This window comes from Rhinichthys klamathensis, unplaced genomic scaffold (assembly GCF_029890125.1).
Source record: "Rhinichthys klamathensis goyatoka isolate OS25496 unplaced genomic scaffold, OSU_Roscu_1.1 h1tg000509l_1, whole genome shotgun sequence".
Classification (NCBI taxonomy): domain Eukaryota; kingdom Metazoa; phylum Chordata; class Actinopteri; order Cypriniformes; family Leuciscidae; genus Rhinichthys; species Rhinichthys klamathensis.
Genome location: NW_026606990.1, coordinates 1 through 9,027, shown reverse-complemented (window position 1 = coordinate 9,027; position 9,027 = coordinate 1).

Here is a 9,027-nt window from a genome sequence, read left to right as displayed (position 1 = left end):
ATGAAGGTAGAAAAAATGCACATTGACAGAGGAACCCGAGCCTTAGATCATAGAGATTCACATGAAACAGTAAGAAACCATGTGGCAACCACCCTAGCAACACCCTGGTAACAACCCACAACATTACCGGAGTGAGTTTTTTACAGAAAGATTTATTTATGCAATAAGTCATTTTACATTTTCATTTTTTTTTTTGCACAAAACAAGAAAACAAGACTTAACACCGTAAGTAATTTTGCTTCTCAAGTAAATGCATCTTAATTTTAGAATGCTTAGATTTGTACTGGAAAACAAGACAAAATACTGAGTAAGAAAATCATTTTTCACAGTGGAGCAAGCAATTCGTCCGAACTCTTCTCTTTTTCACCTTTCCTATTCCCTCTCTCTCTAAATCGCATGTTATGGCTAAATGCCCAATGAGTCACAACTCTGGTAAAACCATCAGAGAGGAAAGAAACAAAGGGGGAGAGAAAGAGAGAGGGCAGAGACCAGGGTTCATTCTCCACTTCCAGTCCAGTAGTTCATGCGTGCGTGTCACTAGCATTTAATCTTCAAAGAGCAGCGCACACACACACACACACACAGCCAAATAATATTACAGTTCTGTATCACAAGTACATGCCCTACCCATCACTCCCTTCTGGTTGCCATTGGAAACCACACAAACAATCACTCTTGGGCAATAGCAGGAGTCAACGGAGGATGCAGCGCTTGCTCTCTCTCTATTGTGTGCTAGACGGCATGCACATAAATATGCATGCGTGTGTGTGTTATTGTCTGGATTACATTTTAATTCTTACATTTATGTGAAGTGTGTGTTTGGCCTCAAAAATGTGATGATGTCACATTCTCTGGCAGAGTGGAAACTGTTTGAGTGCATGAGAGAAAGAGACCTTCAAAACAAAACAAAAACGGTGCAAAACGTCTTAATCGGGCGATCAATTTGACAACTTAACAAAATGTTGAACAAAGAGCGCAGCATATTCAGCAAAGTGTGCGTTGTTTGTCTAATGCACATGCAGGGCCAGTGAGTGACTCTCTCTCTATCTCTTACAAACACACACACACACACACACACACAAAAAACTGACTTTGCAGTGTCCAGCAGGCCGTATCATTCAATCTGTTTGTTTTCGTTTCAATAAACTGAACCATCTGCCTTGATTTTACCCATTAATAAACCATGAAAATCATATTGTTTGGATTTCTGTTCAAGTCTCTATACGTAATGATTATTGTCTCTTTGTGTCATCTTCAGTTGTTTTGGCTAGACTGAACAAACTGAACATGCAATAAAAAGAGCACATCCAAAAAAAAAAAAAACTATGATATTTTGGTCTCTATATATGTTTTTCATTGCAATCTATGAAATTTCTTTGTCTGCTTTATTGTGCACTGGGTAAAAATCACAAAGCGAATTGCTTGGAAAAATAATCGCACACTTCTTTATAACAAGCAGAGAGGAGGAAGAGGGTGACCCGTACGACTCGCTAAATATCCGCACCAGTTCAGAGGATATAAAGCTTCTTTTAGGATCACATTTACTACAATCCAATTCTAAACCTGTTCTTAAATGACTAGTTCCAATTAATTGTTTTGAGCAGCTTGAGTTTCAAGCAACAGAAGGGTCATTAAATGATGACACAATCTACATTTCTGCTTGATGTTACTCAACTCGTCCCCCATCTTCATTTGCTCTCTTAACCTTACGATCGACCCCGAAAACCTAAGACTGACCTCTGACCCCTCCATCCACCTCAAAGGGTGATTTGAGTGAAACTCCAAGCCTAAATAAACGCCGTCTTGAAGCGCCATACCCACCAATCCGCTCTCTCTCCCCTGGGGAGGACGCAGCTCAGGATTCAGGCCTTCCCAGAAACTCGAGCAGATCTCCTCCAATACAAACACTCATCAATAAGTAGTCACATCGCAGACTGGACCCAGTGCGACACTCCGTAAGACCTCATCTACATGAGAACATTCCCTCCACGCCTGTCAGCGCGCATGTGTGTGTGTGTGCGAACAAAGGCGAAGAGGGGTCGAAAAACAATTACGGTAAAAAATGACTAATATGTCACAGACGTGCTGAAGTACTTTTTTTCCCCTCTCTCATTCGTTGTCGGTTTTTTTTTATCGTTTCTTTTCAAAGTCACTATAATTACAAACAAAAGGCTTGATTTCTCTCCAGCTCTAGGCATGATAATGGAGAATCTAGAGGGAATAGTAGATACGGACACACACACGTGCATCGATGCAAAGTGATGAGAGGTTTACACAACGCACGCACGCATACACATACTGTAAACGTAGGTCTTCTAGTGTACTGGTTCAAACACAGCTGCTCTTACTTGGTGACAGAAGACACAGTGAATCAAAACTGCAAAAAATGACTTTTTTTTGCTCGTCTTGTTTTCCAGGGAAAATATCTTAGCGTTCTTAAATCAAGACACAATTACTTGAGAAGCAAAATAACTTAAGGTATTGTGATCGAGGGGCAAATCCCGCGGTAACGGAGAGCATTTGGTCATCTCAGACTAGCATATACGCACCACACAAACGCAGTAACACAAGTGCAAGCACACAAGCGCACAGCATGCATCTGAATATCATCATCGCTGCTGACGAGATGCCAAACAGTAATGACACCCAGATCACCTACACATGACTGCCAAGAGTGTGTGTGTGTGTGTGTGTGCTTATGCCCCACATCACCCATGGATTAACCACACACGTGTTTGCATGCAGTACAACTGCAACGAGATGAGAAAAACCCAGTTGCTGGTGAACATGTCAAATGCATGTGTTGTGTTTATCAGCATGTTTGTTTGTTTAAAGCATCACGACTATTTGTGTGTGTGTGTGTGTGTGTTTCAGGGTAGAGATTAGAGTATCTGTTGTAAAGAGAGAAGCGGGTATTTTCGTCTTTCTCTCGTCATATGCCCCTGTCATCCCTCCATTTTCCATTTTTACACACAGCTCCAGATGTTGAAGAACTGAAATATTAAATTACAGAAATTGGCTTGTTTCTGCACTTTTGGCAATATCAAAACAGCCCTACCCTAACGCAGTCTGTCTGTAAGACAAATAACATACCTTAAGCAAGTATGCACACACAGTTGTGAATGCTTGGCCAATGCATCGCAAGTGTACATACACTACAGTTCAAACGCTTGGGGTCAGTACGTTTTTTTTAATTATTCAGCAAAGATGCATTAAATTGATCAAAAGTGACTAGAAAGACATTTTTAATGTTACAAAAGATTTCTATTTCAAATAAATTCTGTTCTTCTGAACTTTCTATTTATCAAAGAATCCTGAAAACACAAAAATATGAAGCAGCGCAGCTGTTTTCGGAAATGTTAGAATAATCAGAAATGTTTCTTAGCAGCAAATCAGCATATTATAATGATTTCTAAAGGATCATGTGACACTGAAGACTGGAGTGATGATGCTGAAAGTTCAGCTTTGCACCGGGAAGAAACTAAATTTTAAAATATATTCAAACAGAAAAGTTATTTTAAGTTGTTATAATATCTCCCAAATATTACTGTTTTGACTATATTTGATCAACTAAATGAGCCTTGGTGAGCATAAGAGAGTTTTGAAATATCTTGTGGTGCCTGTGGTGGCATTAACCTCACTCAAGGGCTTGATTTAGACTCCTTCAAACATCTCTGTGCCATTAGACTGGATGCGTTACTAAGAAAAGAAAGAAAGTGATGTGATGTGAAGGCCAAGTATGGTAACAAATACTCGAAATGTGTCTTCTGCATTTAACCAATCCGAGTTATTAATGCACACACATTAGGAGCACTGAGTAGTGAACACACACACACTGCAAACCTTGGACACACACACCTGAAGCAGTGGGCAGCCATTTACCCGGGGAGCAATTTGGGGTTAGATCTCTCGCTCAAGGGCATCTCAGTCATGGATATTGAGGGTGGAAGAGAGATCTGTTCATTCACTCCCCCGACTAAATCTTTCTGCCTGTATTAAGAATCGAACCTGCTACTTTAAGGTTACAAGTCTGACTCTCTCACCATTAGGCCATGACTGCCCCCCATGCTCCCATATCTAGCTACAACTAGTCAAGAAGCTATATGAACAGTTTAACTAACTTTAACTAACTTGCTCAGCAAGATTCTCCATAAACTGTAGCTAACACTAGGTGACCTGAAGGAGAAAGATAAGAAAGAAAAGTAATGATGATTATGCAAAATGTACTACAAATTGTACAGCATGCAACTAACACATTTAGAATGCAACGATGCCCAAGATTTAGCTAAGCATTACTGTTTACGTTTTTGCATGAAGTTTGTGCCTAAAGGTTGACGATCCAGACCGGTGGTTCTCGGTCTTTCTGGTTCTAGGTGTGTTCTGCTGCACGGCTGTTCTGGATTAATTCGGGATGATTGTGGAGACTCCTGAAGGTTCAGACATTTTCTGGGCCAGCTGCTCAGAAACATTACAAAAGACATTAGCTTACCCATAAATTAGGGCCCGGCCACATCAGCAGATTGTTAATTCACTTTGAGTTCCCTGTAACCAGGTGCAAAAAACAAAAACAAGGGGCCTAAAACAGAGCCCTGTGGGACATCGAGGTGCTCACTTACAGAAGTCTACTGAGAGATGACTCAAGCCTCTGAACATTCACATTCACACACACATACACACATATACTATACACACACTACCTGGAGCCATTGTTAAATAAAGAGATGTTTTTCTCACTCGGTAAATCGTGTATATGGATTTATAAGGCGATTCAGTGCTTTGTGTCCAAAACAGCATGATTAAACTGTGAGTGTGTGTTTTTCTTGTATTCATGTATTTATGTACGCATTTGCAGTGAAGTGTGGAGACTTACGTGTGTCAGATGTATGTTTATGTGTATGCGTGTGGCACATGTGCGGTGACTGTGCACGTCTGTTATGTATATGTGATGAGTGTGTATGAGTGTGTGATTGATATGTGATGTGTATGTGTGTGAGCCCGTCTGCTCAGGGCATTGGTTGAATTGTTTCCACATGTGTCTTAATGCAGAGATCTAGGCGCAATGGGTGGGGGAGAAAAAGTGTGTGTGTGTGTGTGTGTGTGTGTTTGGAGGGGGGGGGGGGGGCATCAGGTTTCATAGCGCCACGAACCACATCTGGGCCTCCGTGAGCAGAGGTAAAGTTCCCACGACTAACCACACAAAACACACACACACACACACACACAGCCCATGGACGTATTGCATCAAAAGATGCAAAACATGACGTACACACATGAAAACCACATGGCACAGGTTAACAAGTGAGCAAACATGCATGCACATGATCTAAAACACATATCCAACAGCGCCGATCAAAAACACGCAGCACACACCCTGGTTCCCTGGCACAGCCGTTCTCTCTGCCATGGGCACACGGGCGTTTCACTGGCATAACACATGGTAGGAAAATCTGAATGTATTCGGTAATCGCTCCTCTATTACACCCAGAGCGAGAGAAAGAGCTCTACATCTCATTTACACAACAAACAGAGAAAAACGAGGGTGAAAAAGAGTAAAGAGAGAGAGAGAGAGAGAGAGAGAGAGAGAGAGAGAGAGAGAGGGAGGAAAAAATCTAATAAACTGCAGTTGGGCATGTCTGGACTGAGATTAAAGAGAGACAGCAGAACAAGAAAGAGGGAGGAGAGGTGTGAGGTAGAGGGGAAGTGAAGGATAGATGGATGGACCAGTATTTACACTGAAATACTATTATAGGTTTCTCTAGCATTTTTATTAATGATGATTGTAATATATTTATATAGTCTTTATTCATTTTTATTTTAGTTGAAAACAACCTATTACATCTATCTATCTATCTATCTATCTATCTATCTATCTATCTATCTATCTATCTATCTATCTATCTATCTATCTATCTATAATACAAACTTTATAGCTTGTTTCTTCACATTTGTAAAGCACTTAATAAATACAAATCACTAAATTAAAGCTAAAAAGAAAAAACAAAGTTCAAGTGTTAATAGGTCAGAATGTTCTGTACAAACTCACTATTGATTAAAAAACTAAATCTTGCATACATTTGATGTTCAGCGACTAATATATAGATCCGGCCCTTGCTAACTGAGCATGCTGCAAAACTTCTTGTCCAGGCTCTTGTCATTTCTAGACTGGACCACAGCTTTGCTCTTCTGGCTGGACTTCCATCATGTGTAATGGGTGTGTTCACACTTGGCATGTTTGGTTTGATTAAAACAAACCCTGGAGCAATTGCTCTGTTAATGCGGTATATTTGAATAACTGTGAACGCTGCCGTCTGAACCCTGGGTGCCACCAAACAAGCGGACCGAGCTTCCAAACAACTCTGGTGTGGTGTGATATGAAATATACAGCAACACAGATCAAAGACATGTAAACGATCCAAAAATTGGACATGATGTCACAAGATGCAACCCTAAAAAGGACAGAATGCTCACCTGTTTTTTCTCATCATAGTCGTGATGTTGTACCTCATGTTACCATCACAGAGGCACAAAATCACTTTCCAGAACCTTCTCGTTCACTGTTCCTTGCTGGTGGAATGATCTTCCCAACCCAATCCGGACAGCCAAATCCCTGACAAGATTCTATAAACAGCTGAAAACTCATCTTCTGCGCGAGCAACTTCTTCCATTTCTTATAGACCCCCCTGTTGTAGCTTGTACTATTCTGAACGATGTCTGAAACGTTGTATTACTAGCACTTCTCATGTTTAGTGCCTCCTTAATATGAATCGCTTCTCATTTGTAAGTTTCTTTGGATAAAAGCGTCTGCTAAATGAATAAATGTAAATATTTGAACAAAATGTATATTTTAGCGCTCATTTCTCTGTTGCACTTCATCTCGCATGTATGTTCATACATCCACTAAAAATGACCAAAACACCAGCTGATTCAAAGTCATTGAGGCTTCGAACATAACGAAGAAGAGTGAACGTTAGAGAAGAGAAAAGATCCTGCAGCATACATACACTTGATTTGATATTCTATATCTAATGCAGTAACATGCAAACAATTTTTTAAGTGTTACTCAAGTGTCCAAATACTTTTTAGGGCCACTGTTTAGTTGTGCGCTTGTGGTTAAATAAAGTTTGTCAGGCAGAAATACAAATCACACACACAAATAGATCCCAGATTTGTTTACAAGCACTTGACCGGATTTACAAAACTACTGTGTAACTGAAGAGACTGTGCTGATTTACCATCAGATAAGCGTTTTACGAAGAGCGCGAGAGACAGAGAGAGAGGATTGTTTAGTAACTGCGATTCATTAATGAGTTCAGAAACCTTTAACACACAGTGAGCCAGCAGTCAAACATACACACACTCACTCACTTGCGCAACAGACCGACAGAGTCCAGGAAAACATCATTTTTACCAAAACATGCACACAACTACACACACACACACAGCTGACTCAGCTTTGAGAAACTCATCCGAGAAACTGTAGAACTGGATCAGAACGGCTCAGAACATTCAGAACCGAGATTAATTAAAAAGGAATGTTGAGCAAAATCATTCTGATCCTGCCTTCTGATTGGTCGATCCAGTATTCCATTGGTGATCTAGTAACAGCTGCTGGTGACATCACTAGAACTTGTGGAAGGACAACACCAATCAATCAAATGTTTTAATGAAATAAAACTGTTTTATTGAAAATCTTAGGTCTTACCATTTTATTTACGCAGTAATCTTGAATGCGTCAGCTGTGAGTGCTGCGTTATTCAGAGAAAGAGAGAGAGAGAGAGATCCTGTGTTACTCGGAACAGGTTGGATGAAGTGTGGAGAACTGATGTGATGAAGAAAGAGATAAACATGACAGAAAGAGAGGAAGGTGATGAAAATGAAAGGAGAAATCCAAGGGAGGCAAATAAATATTAATGGCCAAAAGAAAGAATAATGAGAAACTTCAGAACGTAACAATGAGGGAATGTGATGGAGAAAAGAAGGTGAAAGTTGAAGACGAAGAGCGAGAGGGGAGAGAGAAAGAGAGTACATTAAAGGGAGGAGATACGAAGCTTCTCAGATGTTTCTCCTAAGAAAAAGACCTCGGTAATCTTACTTGTGTCTCCTCGAGTGACTCGGAAGATACCTCAACAATGATTCAGACTTTACCATATTAATGTCTGCAATCATCAGTCAGATATCTCAATATAAACTCCAACACGACACATTCAATTCTTCCAAAAGCTGCAGGATCTTCTCTCTTTACTCTTGAAGTTAAATGTCATTCCATCAGCTGGTGTTTTGGAGAAGTCCGCTCTGATCCGCTTCACACAGGTGTAGAGATTCACATTAACGTCATGTACTAACCACAAATAAACAATACTTTTTGTCTTCATTTTGAATGTGTTTGTGTGTCAGCTTGGGCATGTGTGTGTGCAATTCGATTTCCATGATTACATCAGACAAGACGGCAGGAGAAAAGAGCAGGTGTGCAGGGAAAAAGAGAGAAATTGAGACTTCTCTCAAATTCACAAAGCTTGTAGTTTCTACTTTTCCATAAGCCTCAGCTGAAGGCAGAAAATTGCGTTAATGCTTTTTAAGATTTACAGTTATAATTTTGCGTAGTTATGACATTAAGAATCACTTCAGGCAGCTAGATTTCTCTCTCTCTCTCTCTCTCTCTCTCTCTCTCTCTCTCTCTCTCTCTCTCTCTCTCTCAGAGATTGCGGTGGCAAACCATCAGCCAGAGAGACAAGTGCAGCTCTGTGGTGTGTGTGTGTGTGTGTGTGTGTCTCCTGTTTGGCAGAAAATTGGCCGGGACAGTCACAATTACCCTGTGGCCGACCGAAGCATTTCCTGGGTAAGTGTGTGTGTGCTGTGAAGCTTTGCTGTGGTGGCCTACATCACCATTAACTGCTTGCTTTACTGAAACACCAAAAACACAGCGCTGTCAGACCACATCCACATCAGCAGCAGAGAACCCAAACGTTGAGTTAAAAAAAATTTAAACCAACGGTTGGGTTTGTCCATATTTGACCCAAACATGGATTT